The following is a 14,303-nucleotide window of genomic DNA, read 5'->3' on the forward strand; positions in this document are numbered from 1 at the left end:
ATGAATTATGTTTGAGAATCTATACAAATACTAAAAATTGTTTTGTTCACACAGTTTTATACTAATTTTAATAACTAAAAGAAATACTTATGTATATTGTTGTACTTACCATTTATTAAGAAAAGATATTTTATTTTTCTTATGGAAGAAGATATATAACAAGTTCAATACACCATCCTCACTGTTGACAGGGTAATTGGGGAAGGTGGAAGGGAGGTCATTGCATGTTTAAAAAGTAGTCAAAATGAAAGACAAAATGGTCTTAACACAACTATAGAAGGATTCAGAGATGTCTCTAAGGAAGATGATTTTTAAGAGTTCCCCACTCTTTGTGCTCACATCTTGGAATTTTGCCACTTAACATGAATCTGATCAGCTTTTTAAAGTTTAAAAAAAATTTTTTTAAGATTATCAGAATGAAATTGACTTTTTATTTGATAATACTATTCCATGAGTTACAACACAAGTAAGGATTTGTTTAACCATTGCCACTATCAGAGTGTAGAATAGGATGTGGGATGTACTAGTCAGGGCACAGGATCACACCAGAAACTCTTTGTGGTCACACCTTACCTCTCCCCGTAAGGCCTGACAATCACTGATGTGTCTCTATCATTATTAATTTTTCCTTTTCTAGAATGTCGTATAAATGGAATTATATACTATGTAACCTTTTGAGACTGTCTTCTTTCAGTCACCATAATGCCTCATCTAAGTTGTTCTGTGTATCAGTAGGTCATTCGTTTTTATTGCTGAGTATTGTTCCATTATATGCATGTACATCTATTGGAGGACATTTGGTTTGTTTTCATTTTATGGAATTATGAACAGAGCTGCTATAAACCTTTATACTTTGGTGTTACTATAAATTTTCGTTGCTGTTTGACAAATACCTACAAGTGGTAGGTATCGCTAGGTCATGTAGTGAGTGTGTATTCAATCTTTAAGAAACTTTCAAGCTATTTTCCAAAGACACTATATTGTTTTATGGAAGTTCCCCCTAATCTCAGCAGGGTATGAGAGTCCTAGTAGCTTTGCATCCTTACCAGCACTTGGTATTGTTAGTTTTAAAAACTTAAGCTATTTCAGTAGATATGTAGCAGTTTTAATTTGCATTTCCCTGATGGCTAATGTTGTTCAGCATTGATTCATGTACTTACTTGCCATCTGTGTGTCTATCCTCTTTGATCTATTGAAGTCTTTTGCCCATTTTTAAAAATTTGGTTGTATTTTTTCTTACTCTTGAGTTTTGAGAGTTCATATATTCTAGATAAGTCTTTTGTTAAGGGTGTGATTTGGAAATATTATCTCCCAGTATTCATCTGTCTTATTTTCCCAGCATTGTATTTCAATAGCAAAAGTTTAATTTTGAAGTCCAGTGTATTACTTTTTTGTTTTAAGAATCATGTGTTTGGTGTCATATCTAGAATGCTTTTCCTAACGTCAGTTCATGAAGATTTTCTCCTTTTTCTTTTTTTAAAAGATTTAAAGCATTTATTTAATTGACAGAGTGAGAGTGAGAGCACAAGCAGGGTGGAGGGCAGAGGGAGAGGCAGAGCAGGGAGCCTGCACTCTTCAGCAGGGAGCCTGACCTGGGGCTTGATCCCAGGACCCCGGATCATGATCTGAGCCCAAGGCAGATGCTTAACCTATTGAGCCACCCAGGTGTCCCTCCTTTGTTTTCTTCTATAAAATGTTTATTGTTGAACATTTTGCACTTAGATCTGTGATCCATTTTAAGTTAATTTTTGTGTAAGGTGTGAGGTGTATAAGGTGTGTAAGTTCCAGGTGTTCAGTCTTTTTTATATATAGGTGTCCAGTTCTCACATCACTTGTTGGAAGTCCTTTTCTTCATTCAGTTGCCTTTTGTACTTTTGTCAAGAATGAATTGTTAATCAAAATCACAATGAGATATTATTTTATCCCTCCTAGAATAGCTGTAATAAAAAAGACAGTAAGTTGTATTGGCGAAAATGTGGAAAATTGTGACTCTCGTATGTTGGTGGTGGGAATGTATATTGGTGTAGCCACTTTAGAAAACAATTTGGGATTTTTCATAAAGTTAAATATTGAGTTATTTTATAGCCCCCTTCCACATCTAGGTAGTATAATACCCAAGGGAAAGTAAAAACATACATTTGCGCAAAAACTTGTACATGAATATTAGCATTATTCATAATAGCTAAAAAGTTTAAGAAACCCAAATGTCTATCATCTAGTGAATGGATAAGTAAAATGTGAATGTTGTTTGGCAAGAAAAAAAAATGTGCCATTTACTATGATAAAGGAAAAAAGTTGTTTACCAAAGACTATCTATTATGATTCTATTTGTATGAAATACTTAGAATAGGCAAGTTTATGAAATGAAAAATATGTTAGTGGTTGCTTAGGGCTAGGAAGGTATAGGGGAGAATGGTGATTTAATTTTTTTGAAAAGGTTATATTTTGGACATGATACAAAATTGAAAGGATTTTTATTTGAAAAATAAGTATCCCTTCTCCTGTCCCTTAGCATCCATTTGGCCAGCTGGGAGGTGTTACCATTATCAGTATCTTACCATTTTGTGTGTTCACATCCTGAAGACTTATGCATCCCCAATCCATTACATATACAACCACTCAAATGGTTTTTTTTTGCATCTTTGTCTTTTTTTTTTTTTTTGAAGATTTATTTGTTTATTCATGAGAGAGAGACAGAGAGGCAGAGACATAGGCAGAGGGAGAAGCAGGCTCCCTGTGGAGAGCCCAGTACAGGACTCCATCCCAGATCCCAAGATCACACCCTGAGCTGAAGGCAGATGCTCAACCACTGAGCCACCCAAGCATCCCAACATCTTTCTTTGTCTTTTTTTAAAAAAAAATTTTTTTTTTTTTTTTTTAATTTATGATAGTCATACAGAGAGAGAGGCAGAGACACAGGCAGAGGGAGGAGCAGGCTCCATACACCCGGAGCCTGACGTGGGATTCGATCCCGGGTCTCCAGGATCGCGCCCTGGGCCAAAGGCAGGCGCCAAACCGCTGCGCCACCCAGGGATCCCTGTCTTTTTTTCTTAATGGCTGCAGAGCATTATATGGATATGACATAATTTATTTAGTTACTCTTTTTTTGATAGTTATGATAAATAATAAGATTATTATCTCTTCCTCAAATGACTTCCTTTTCTTTTCTCCTTTTCTCCTCCCTAGTTTCCTTCTTTCCTTCTGTTTATTGTTGTAAAAATTACATACAGGTTTTGACAATTTTTAAGACTACAGTTCAGTGGCATTAAGTATGTTCATGGTTGTTATTTAACCATAACCCACTACTCATCTCAAGAAATTTTCATCTTTCCAAACTGAAACTGTGTATTGTAAACAGTCACTCCCCATTCCTTCCTCCCAACTAGCCCTTGGTAACCAATATTTTGCTTTTTCTGTCTATGAAATTGATTATTCTAGGTATCTCATAATCATAGTATTTTGTCTTTTAATGACTGGTTCATTTCACTAAGCATAATGTTTCTAGGATTTATCCATGTTGTAGAATGTATCAGAATTTCCTTCCTTTTTAAGGCTAAATAATATTCTGTTATATGTATATGCATTTTGTTTATCCATTCATATGGCAGGGTACACATGAGTTGTTTCCACATTTGGCTGTTGTGGATAATGCTGTTATGACAGTGCATATTCAAATAGCGGTTCAGTTCCTTGCTTTTGACTATTTCGGGTATATATTCAGAAGTGCAGTTGCTAGGTTTTATGGTAATTCTGTTTTTTGAGAAACTACCATATTATCTTCTACAGTGGTTGAACCGTTTTACATCACTGCCAGCTATGTACAAAGGTTCCAGTCTCCCCACATCCTTGCCAATGCATGTTATTTACTGTTTCTTTGGTAATAACCATCTGTTTTGATTTTCATTTCTTTAAGGACTTAAGGATGTTTGTTGAGCATTTTTCATGTCCTTATTGGCCATTTGTAGAAAAATCTTTGGAGAGATGTCAATTCAAGTCCTTTGCCCATTTTTAAATTGGATTGTCTATTTATTGTTGAGTTCTATGAGTTCTTTATATATTCTGGATATTAGTCCCTTATCAGATATATGATTCGCAGATATTTCTCCCATTCTGTGGATTACCTTTTCACTATATTGATAATGTCCTTTAATGCCCAAAAGTTCTAAATTTTGATGAAGTCCAGTTTGTCTATTTTTTTTCTTTTGTTGCTTGAACTTTTAGTGTCCTACCCAAGAAGTCATTGCCCAAATCCAGTGTCATGAAGCTTTTCTCCTGTGTTTTCTTCTAAGAATTTCAAAGTTTCACCTCTTCATTTGGATCTTTGGTCCATTTTGAGTTGATTTTTTGTATATCGTGTAAAGTAAGGATCCAACTTTGTTCTTTTGCATGTGGCTATCCAGTTCTCCAAATAGTGTTTGTTGAAAAGACTGTCTTTACCCCCATTGAAAGGTTTGACACTGTTGTTGAAAATTGTTTGGATATAGGGCAGCCCAGGTGGCTCAGCAGTTTAGTGCCGCCTTCAGCCCAGGGCCTGATCCTGGAGTCCTGGGATGGAGGGCTCCCATGTTGGGCTCCCTGCATGGAGCCTGCTTCTCCCTCTGCCTGTGTCTCTGCCTCTCTCTCTCTCTCTCTCTCTGTGTCTCTCATGAATAAATAAATAAAATCTTAAAAAAAAAAAAAAAGAATTGTTGGGATAGAAATGGGAGGATTTATTTCTGGATTCTCTCTTCTATTTTATGATCTGTATGTTTGTCTTAATGCCAGAACTATAGTGTTTTGATTACTATACCTTTGTAGAAAGTTTTAAAATCAAGAAGTATGAGATCTTCATCTTTGATCTTTTCCAAGATTATTTTGGCTCTTTATGGTCTCTCACGATTGCATCTGAATCTTGGAATGGATTTCTTCTATTTCAGCAAAAATGTTGGGATTTTGATATGGATTGCATTGAATTTGTAGATTGCTTTAGGTAAAGGATATCTTAACAATATTAAGCCCTCTAATCCATGAACACAGAGTGTCTTTCCATTTACTTATGTCTTCTTTAAACTCTTTCAGCAACACAATATGTCTTGTGTCTTCTAAGCTAAACTTATTACTACACATTTTTAAAATTGTATTGTAAATGGAAATTATTTTCTTAATTTCCTTTTCATATTGTTCATTGCTGATTAATAGAAATGCAACTTATTTTTGAGTGTCTATTTTGTATCCTGCCACTTTGCTGAATTTATTAGCTTTTAAACTCTCTCTGTGTGTGTGTGTGTGTGTGTGTGTGTGCGTGTGTGTAATATTTTAGGTTTTCTACATAGAATATTGTATCATCTGCCAATAGAGATCATTTTACTTCTTCCTTTCCAATTTGGATGCTTTTTTTTTTTTTTTCTCTTAATTGCTCTTGCTAGAACTTCTAGTACTATGTTGAATAGATAGGATAGTAAGCATCTAATAGAGGAACAACTTTCAGTCTTTCACCATTGAATATGATGGCAATTTGTGTTCTTCATATATGGTCTTTATCATATTTAGGAAGTTATCTTCTATTCCTAGTTTATTGTTTCGTTTTGTGAAGTAGCATTAGATTTTGTCAAAGGCTTTCTCTGCATCAGTTGCGTTTCAGGTGTACAGTGTAAAGATTTCACTTACATATGTTGTGAAATAATTACCATAATAAGTTTTAGTTAATATCTATCGCCTCAGATACATAAAATAAAAAGATGGACAAAAAAATGAAAAAATATTTTTTCATTGCTTATAATGACAACTCTTAGAATTTACTATTTTATGACAACTTTCGTATATATCATACAGCATTGGTAACTATAGTTATCTATTATACATTACGTTCCTAGTTTGTTTATCTTATGACTGGAAGTTTGTGCATTTGGACCACTTTCCTCCAACTCCCCTGGCCTCCCATTTGCTAGCATTTTGTTGAGGATTTTTGCATGTATACTTATAAGGGATATTAGCTTGTAGTTTTCTTTTAGTGTCCTTGTCTGGTTAGCCTCACAGAATGTGTTTTTTTCTCTTCCGTATTTTGAGAGAGTTTGAGAATTGATGTCATATCTTTCTTGAATGTTTGGTAGAGTTTATCCACGAAGCCATCTGTTTCTGGGCTTTTCATTTTTGGGAGATTTTTGATTACTGATTCGGTCGTCTTATTGCTACAGGTCTATTCAGATTTTCTATTTCTTTTTGCATCACTTTTAATAGTGCATTTGTTTCTAGGAATTTGTCCATCTAGGTCATCCAGTTTGTTGGCATTCAGTTTTTCATAGTATTCTCTTATAATCCTGTATACTTCTGTAAAGTAAATAGCGCTGTCTCTACCTATGTTTCTTTTTTTTTTTTTTTTTAATTTTTATTTATTTATGATAGTCAGACACACAGAGAGAGAGAGGCAGAGACACAGGCAGAGGGAGAAGCAGGCTCCACGCACCGGGAGCCCAACGTGGGATTCGATCCTGGGTCTCCAGGATCGTGCCCTGGGCCAAAGGCAGGCACCAAACCGCTGCGCCACCCAGGGATCCCCTCTACCTGTGTTTCTGATTTTAGTAATATGAGTCTTCTCTTTCTCTTTTATCAGTCTAGGTAAAAACATGTCAATTTTGTGGATCTTTTCAAAAAACCAATTTTTGGTTTTGTCAATTTTTCTCTATTGTTTTTCTCTTTTCTATTTATTTCCACTCTAATCTTAGTTCTTCCATCTGCTAGCTTTGAAATTAGTTTATTCTTTTTTATATTAAAAAAGAGAATGATGCATACAGTTTACATACAGTTAGGTTATGATTTGAGATCTTTCTCCTTTTTTAATGTACTTATTTACTGGTATTAATTGCTTTCTTAACAGTGCTTTTACTACATCCTATAAGTTTTGTTATATTGTATTTTCCATTTTCATTGGTCTCAAGGAATTTTCTAATTTATTTTGTGATTTCGTCTTTGACCCATTAATTCAGTGTTCTGTTAAATCTCCATATATTTGTGAATTTTTCACTTTTCCTTCTGCTACTGATTTCTAGTTTCATTTCATTATGATTGGAAAAAGTACTTTGTATGGTTTCAGAATTTTAAAGACTTGCCTTGTGGCCTATCATGTGGACTTTCATGGAAATGTTCTATATTCTCCTTAGAAGAATATGTAATAATTTGGATTGGATGTTTTGCATATGTATGTTAGGTCCAATTGGTCTATAGTTTTGTCCAGGTCCTCTATTATTGCTCTTATTTTTGGTTGTCCAATCTTTTGTTGTAAATAGAATATCAGCATCTCCAGTTTTTATTGGAGGACTATTTTTTCCTTGGATTCTGTGAGTTTTAGCTTCATATGTTTGGCACTATTGTTGTTAGGTGTGTATATGTTTATGACTGATATATTTTTCTTGATAGATTGAAATTTTTATCAATATAAAATATCCTTTTGTCTTTTATAACTTTTTTGACTTAATGTCATATTTTGTCTCAGTATAGCCCCTCCAGTTCTCTTTAGGTTACTATTTGCATGGAATGTCTTTTCCATCATTTCACTTTCAACCTGCTTTTGGGTCGTTAGATCAAAAGTGAGTCTCTGGTTGACCACACGTAGTTGGATCCTATTTCTTTTGTTTGTTATTTTTTAATTTTTAAAAATCCATTCTGCCAATATATACATGCCTTCTGTTGGGTTTATAATAACTACTTAGAGGGCAGGTTTTACTTTAACCATTTTTAAAAATTTGTTTTCTCTCAGTCTTACATCTTTGGGTATCATTCTCTTCATTACTGCCTTCCTTTGTGTTTAGTTGATTTTTTTATAGTAAAACATTCTGATTCCCCTTTCACTTCCTTTATTAATATTTTATAGAAATATTCTTTGTGGTTACCATGGGTATTACATATAACATCCTAAGATTATAATAATGTGTTTTGAATTGATTCCAACTTAACTTCAATCACATGTAAAAACTCTATTTCTATGTAGTTTTGTCTCCCTCTTTAAATTATTGATGTCACCAATTACATCTTTATACATTATGTACCTGTTAACAAAGATTTGTAATGATTTTTTATGCATTTCTCTTTATATCCTGTAGTAAATAAAAAGTGGAGTTGCAAGCCATAATGACAGTAATACTGGTTTTTATTTTTGCCCATGTTTACCTTTAGTGTAAATTTTTACCTTCATATGGCCTCAAGTTATTTTCTAGTGGCTGTTCACATCAACCTGAAGAATTCTCTTTAGCATTCTTATAGGGCAGGTCTAATGATATGGATCTCCTTCAACTTTTATTTATCTGGAATGTTTTAATTTTTTCTCATTTTTGAAGGATAGTTGCTGGATATAGGATTCTCAATTGACAGTTTTTTTCTCTCAGCACTTTATTTTTTTAAAAAAGATTTTATTTATTTATTCATGAGAGAAAGAGAGAGAGAGAGAGAGAGAGAGAGAGGCAGAGACATAGGCAGAGGGAGAAGCAGGCTCCATGCTGGGAGCCCAATGCGGGACTATATCCTGGGACTCCGGGATCACGCCCTGGGCCGAAGGCGGCGCTAAACCGCTAAGCCACCTAGAGATCCCCTCTCTCAGCACTTTAAATGTTTCATCCCACTCCCTTTCAGCTTTTAAGGTTTCTGCCAGAAATCTGCTTATATTTTCATTGAGGATCCCTTTTATGTGATAAATTGCTTTTTTCTTGCTGCTTTCCAGATTTTCTCTTTGTTTCTCAAACTGTAATTATGTGTCTTGGTGTGGCTGTCCAAGTTTACTCTCCTTAATTGAGCTTTTTGGATTTGTAGGGTCATGTCTTTTGTCAAATTCCAGAACTTTTTGGCCATTATTTCTTCTAGTAATCTCTTTGCCACTTTCTTCCTTTTGAGACTCCCTTAATGTGTGTATTCATCTGTTCAATAATATCTCCTATGTCCCCTTGGGCTTAGTTCCCTTTTCTACATTCTTTCTGTTCCTTAGACTTGATAATTTCAAATGTCCAATCTTCAGGTTCACTGATTGTTTTGTCTGCTTGCTCAAATATGCTGTTGAATCCCTGTGGTGAATTTTTCAATTCAGTTATTAAATTTTTCTACTCTAGAATTTGTTTAGTTTCTGTTTATAATTTCTGTCTCTTTCTTGATATTTTAATGTTGTTCATGCATTATTTTCTTTATTTCCTTTAGTTCTTTGTGTGTTTCCCTTTAGCTCTTTGAGCATATTGAAGGCAGTTGTGCTAATGTCTTTGTTTAGTACATCAAATGCCTTTGTTTCTTTAGGGACAGTTTCTGGAGATTTATTTTGTTCTTGTGAATGGGCTATGTTTTCCTGTTTATTGTATGCCTTTTGATTCTTGGTGAAATTTTTAATTTTTGATGGGTATTTGAAAAAACAGCTATCTTCCCCAGTTTTGGCAGATTGATGAGGATCTTCAGAATAAGGTAGGTATGTTCTGAGCTTTCTTATCTACCCAAAGTGAAAGGTTATGATCTTTCCTGTGTTTTCTGAGCATGTAATGTTCCTTTGGCCTGTGTGGGGATTCTCTTAATATCTTGTATATATAGCTGCTTTTTGAATGTTTTAATTTACGAAGATTCTCACCTCTGCTTCTCTTTACAGTCTCAGGTTGTATGTTGTGTGGTTCTGTTCCTAATCTCTTGTACTCCGTGTTTACAGGCCTGTAGTCTCCCTGCAGTCTCCCTCAGTTTTCATGATCAGTGCCAGTTAAGGTTGGCTTTAGGTGAGACACATACCAGTTCTTTAGTCAGCCCCTAGATGCATGAGAATGTTGCAGATAAGGTCTGGTCTATTCTCTGTGGCTCAAGGGAGGGAATTGGGATCTGGGCAAGCCACATTACCCAGACTGAAATTGCTTCCCACTGGGCAGGGATTGGGGAAAGGCAAGTAAAAATGTCTTGAAATTTCCTGCTGTTTTGATTGTGACTTTTTCTTGGTTGGATGTTTGCTTGGTTGCTGTAGACATTTGTTTTCCAGAGCTCCTATGGTATTTCAGTTAGTTTCTGGTTGTTTTGGATGTTTTTTTGGTTGGGAGGTTGGGGAGATAGGGGCTTAGCACTTTTTACTCTATAATTTTGCTCCTTGTTGTTTTAAGGGAAGATTTTATTTTCCTTTGAGCATGGGAAATTTTTGAGCATGTTTGTAGTGAGTGTACTGAGTGATTAATGGTTCAAGAGAAAGAAATGATAAAGATCCTGGATGTGATGGCACTAAAAACACAGAAAATGTAGCTTTGGAAAGTGTCAATGAAAAAAAAGAAAGAGGCAAGGATAGATAAAGAATATTTGAGTTAGAGAAGTTAAAGATTTAAATTTTCACAGGAATAAGGCCAAGATTATTCAGAAGTGGGAGAGGTTAGAGGATTAGGAAGTATTTGTGATACATGTTGTGGGAAATAAGATATGGCCATCAGCAGTTTTACAATTTATTTTATGAGGCAGTATGTGTGTTTTTTTTTTAGTATCTTCAGTGAGGCATACATATTTTAAGTGCATTGATATTTTGTTACAATTTATGATTTTGGTTTTATAATTTATGATTTGGTTTTATCTGCATAATACTATATAATGCTTATATTTAAATATATATACTTATGAGTTGGATTTTATCTGTATAATAAATGAATGTAGCTTGGGGCGCCTGGGTGGCTCAGTCAGTTAAGTGCCCAACTCTTGGTTTTGGCTCAAGTCATGATCTCATGAGGTCATGAGATTGAGCCCAGTGTTGGGCTCCATTGGGCTCTTTGCTCATTGGGGAATCTGCTTGAAGAGTCTCTCCCTGCCCATCCCCCCACTGGCAATCTCTCTCTCTCTCTCTCCTTTTCTCTAAGTAAATCTTAAAAAAGAAATTTATGTAGCTTTAAAATGTACATCTTCTTAAAATGTAATGAAAAAGTAGCAGTCTTGTTTAGCTCCCATTTCCCATTCCCCAGATGTAATTGCTTTCAGTCTTTCTGCTACTCTTTTGCTCTCTTCTTTTTATCCGTATTTCCCAAGTTATTTGCATATTCTATTTTCTTGACTTTTTTTTTCAGTTTTATGTAGTATTTGTTATCTCCCTGTTAATAATTAAAGACTAGTATTTAGATCATTTACATGCCCTTCTTTCTGTCCCTGCTCCCCAAATCTTTTTAGTAGTATTTAATTATAATTTTGTTAAATCAGTGTTCATGGTTACATATAATTCCATTTCCATTCTTGTACAGCATTTCCTATAAAGTTACCTTTTTTGTTGTTGTGTAGTGACATGTCATTAAATCACTCAAACACTTTGGTTTTATTCTGAGACCTCTGTACTCGAGTTCTCCATAGTCTTGCTTCAGTTGGGACTAGCTACCATCTTGGAAAAAGGACAGCTATCTTCCGGATATCTTCCTTTACCACTGTACCACATTTTTGCCTCCTTTTTTCCCTGTTCCCTGTTTCCCGTGGCATCTCCTTTCAGGTTTTCCTCATTTTGTTGGGATATATAGCCTCTAGTAATTTTTTGGGAAGGTTTGTGTGATACATGTTTTGAAATTTTGCATACCTGAAAATATTTTTTATACTCTGATTTTTTGTAACTAGACTATTAGAATTTTATGTTTTTCTTTCAGAAATTTGAAGATATTATCCTATTACTTTCTGTCTTGTGTATTATTTTTGCGAATTGCAAAAGTTATGTATATAACTTGTTTTTGTTTTCAGAAGCTCTAAGTTTCTGTCTTTATTTTCCATGATCTGAAATCCCACAGGGATATACTTTGTTGTGTGTCTTAAAATTTGTTTGCTAAGTATTTGGTGGGTTCTTCTAGTGTAGAGATGCATATCTTGCAGTTTGGGAAATTTTTAATAGTATTTCTTTAATAATTTCCTTCTCCTGTTATTCATCTCCTTGTCTTTATTATAAATTTTTAAGTTATTTCTTTTTATCTTTAGAATCATGGATTTTTAAAAGGTTTCTGTACATTTAATTCCCAAGAGCTATGTATTTTTGTTTGTTTCATTGTAATTTTTTTAATGTCTCTTTGGTATAGTATACTGTTCTTGTTTCATGACTACAACACTGCTTTTCTGGGATTTTAATTAGAGTTTTTTCTTTTAAAGTTTTCTTTTTTCTTTTTTTTTTTTTTAAATGCAATTTTCTATGATCTGTAAGCTGCTTCTTTTTTTTTTTTTAAATTTTTATTTATGATAGTCACACACAGAGAGAGAGAGAGAGAGAGAGAGAGAGAGAGAGGCAGAGACCCAGGCAGAGGGAGAAGCAGGCTCCATGCACCGGGAGCCCGATGTGGGATTCGATCCCGGGTCTCCAGGATCGCGCCCTGGGCCAAGGGCAGGCGCCAAACCGCTGCGCCACCCAGGGATCCCCTCTTTTAAAGTTTTCTTTATGCATTGCCTTTATTTCCTCCAATTTAAAAACGAAATATATAAAAGTATATATTTTATATTTTTATAAAATTTTTTCCTCCCTCCTATCCTATCCCCTCCTTTCCCTTTTCTTTTCCTTCCTCTTTTCCTTTTCCCTTTTCCTTTTCCTTCCTCTTTGACATTAATAGTGAAGACTCTTCAAATGTTTGGCAATCCTTGACTAACCATTTATATATGTAAGAGGTAAGCACTGTTAGGAAGCTGTGTGCATGGGTAGAGTTATTAGGCTTTTTTGCAGGGAGTTCAGGTGGCACACTGATTCTGTTTCATTAAGGAATCTATAAAAATCAGTTTCAGGCTTAATCAGCATCCTACAAAGGAATTTTCTAGTCTTTATCTTAGTATTTTGAGAACCAGGCTAGATGTTTCAAGACTCTTTTCAGTAAGACTTTTCTTATTCTTTCCTATGTTCATTACCCCTAGAGTGGCCTTGCAAAACCACTCTAGGCTGTAAATTCTTTGTTTAGTCAAGAAAGGGGGCGTTACCAGGCTGTGCGTTGCCAGGTCGGGTTTGGAACCTAATCATTCTGTCCATTTTTTCATCCAGATCTTTGTTTTAGCTCTTGCTTTCATTCAGACATATTTCCAGGAGGGTTCTTTCCAGGTCTGGCAGCCCCAGTTGGCTTGCTGCAGCTCACCCCTGCTGCAGTTAAGGGTCAGCTTTTTCTGTTGGACAGAATTCATTATCATTTGTCCAGTTTCCAAAACTTGGTTGTCATCATTTGTTATTTCTTTTCTCTTTTCCCATTCTCTGTATCTTTATGCCTTTGATAAAATTACTTAGTGTTGTTTTAATGAGCTCTGGGGAAAAAAATAAGTACAAGGTGCATGAATTCCTTCTGTGCTAAAGGGGAAGGGTAAACCTTGGAAGTAGTTGAAGGAGAGATCCTATACAGAGGTTTGTGAACATTTCCACCAGGGGGCATGTCCTGTTGAAACTGTTGAAAAAATACTGAAAAATTTCAGCACACAAAAGGTTGAGAATGGAGTGGTCACAAAGGACTCAGAAGAGAGTTGTCTTTACAGACTGGATCCTATTTAGTACATTAGGTATATGGCTAGGTAAGAAGACTGCTTTCATGAATGATATTTGTAACTTTTATTGAGGCTTTGCAAATTTTGTTACATCTGTAACTTTGTTCCTTTCAAATATATCTAATTCCATAAGCTGTCAACTAAATATTTCTAAATATTTGGTCCTGATTAGTGAATAGTATGTATCATTAATCTTAGGTGAAAATGATTCAGCTCAAGTTGTTAAGAGTTTGTGGATTTCCTTTTCTAGTTTAAATATTGTCATTAGACTTTGCACTATTAGTTTACTTCCAGTCTCCCTTTTCATAGCTGATGCAAATAATTTCAGCTTGCTCTGGACAAATTATATTATAAATTGTGAATTAATGAAGATTTTTAAAACATTAGGTTATAGTTGGTACAGAAATAACAGGTAGCCTGGTTTTGTCAGCAAAACAGGTAATGACTATGTTCAATTCTTTACTTTTGAAATCCTATAAAATTTGACTTCTAATTTTTAGTTAAAATTATCAGTATTTGCAGATAGTCTTTTGTTCTTCTTCAAGTTATTTTTTTTCTCAATTATTCACTGTTTTTATTTTTACCTTTTTTTTTGGCATATCCAAAAAAGTAAGTATCCCATTTTTTGAAAGTTTGTTTGCCACGTCACTTATATGGGAGACTGATGTTAGGACCTTGTTTTTCCTAACTGAAAGAAATATGAAGAGATTTTCACTTTTATGAAGAAAGGTGAAAAGCAAAAATAGCATTTAAAAGTGTTTATTTTGTAGCAAGCCTAAAAGGGGCAGCATGTACCCTCAACATCTCCAAGCACCTTCTCTGGAATGATGCTCAGCCTCAGGCTACTGTAGCTTTAAACTCAGTGGGCAAGT

The 14,303-nt window shown here is 34.7% G+C and overlaps 1 protein-coding gene across 3 annotated transcripts in view; it reads left to right on the forward strand.

Annotated features, from left to right (window-relative positions):
* URI1 (URI1 prefoldin like chaperone) overlaps positions 1–14,303 on the forward strand; it is a 68,630-nt gene that overhangs the window by 38,939 nt on the left and 15,388 nt on the right. The window lies entirely within an intron of this gene.

The sequence above is a fragment of the Vulpes vulpes genome, chromosome 1 (genome assembly GCF_048418805.1).
Source record: "Vulpes vulpes isolate BD-2025 chromosome 1, VulVul3, whole genome shotgun sequence".
Classification (NCBI taxonomy): domain Eukaryota; kingdom Metazoa; phylum Chordata; class Mammalia; order Carnivora; family Canidae; genus Vulpes; species Vulpes vulpes.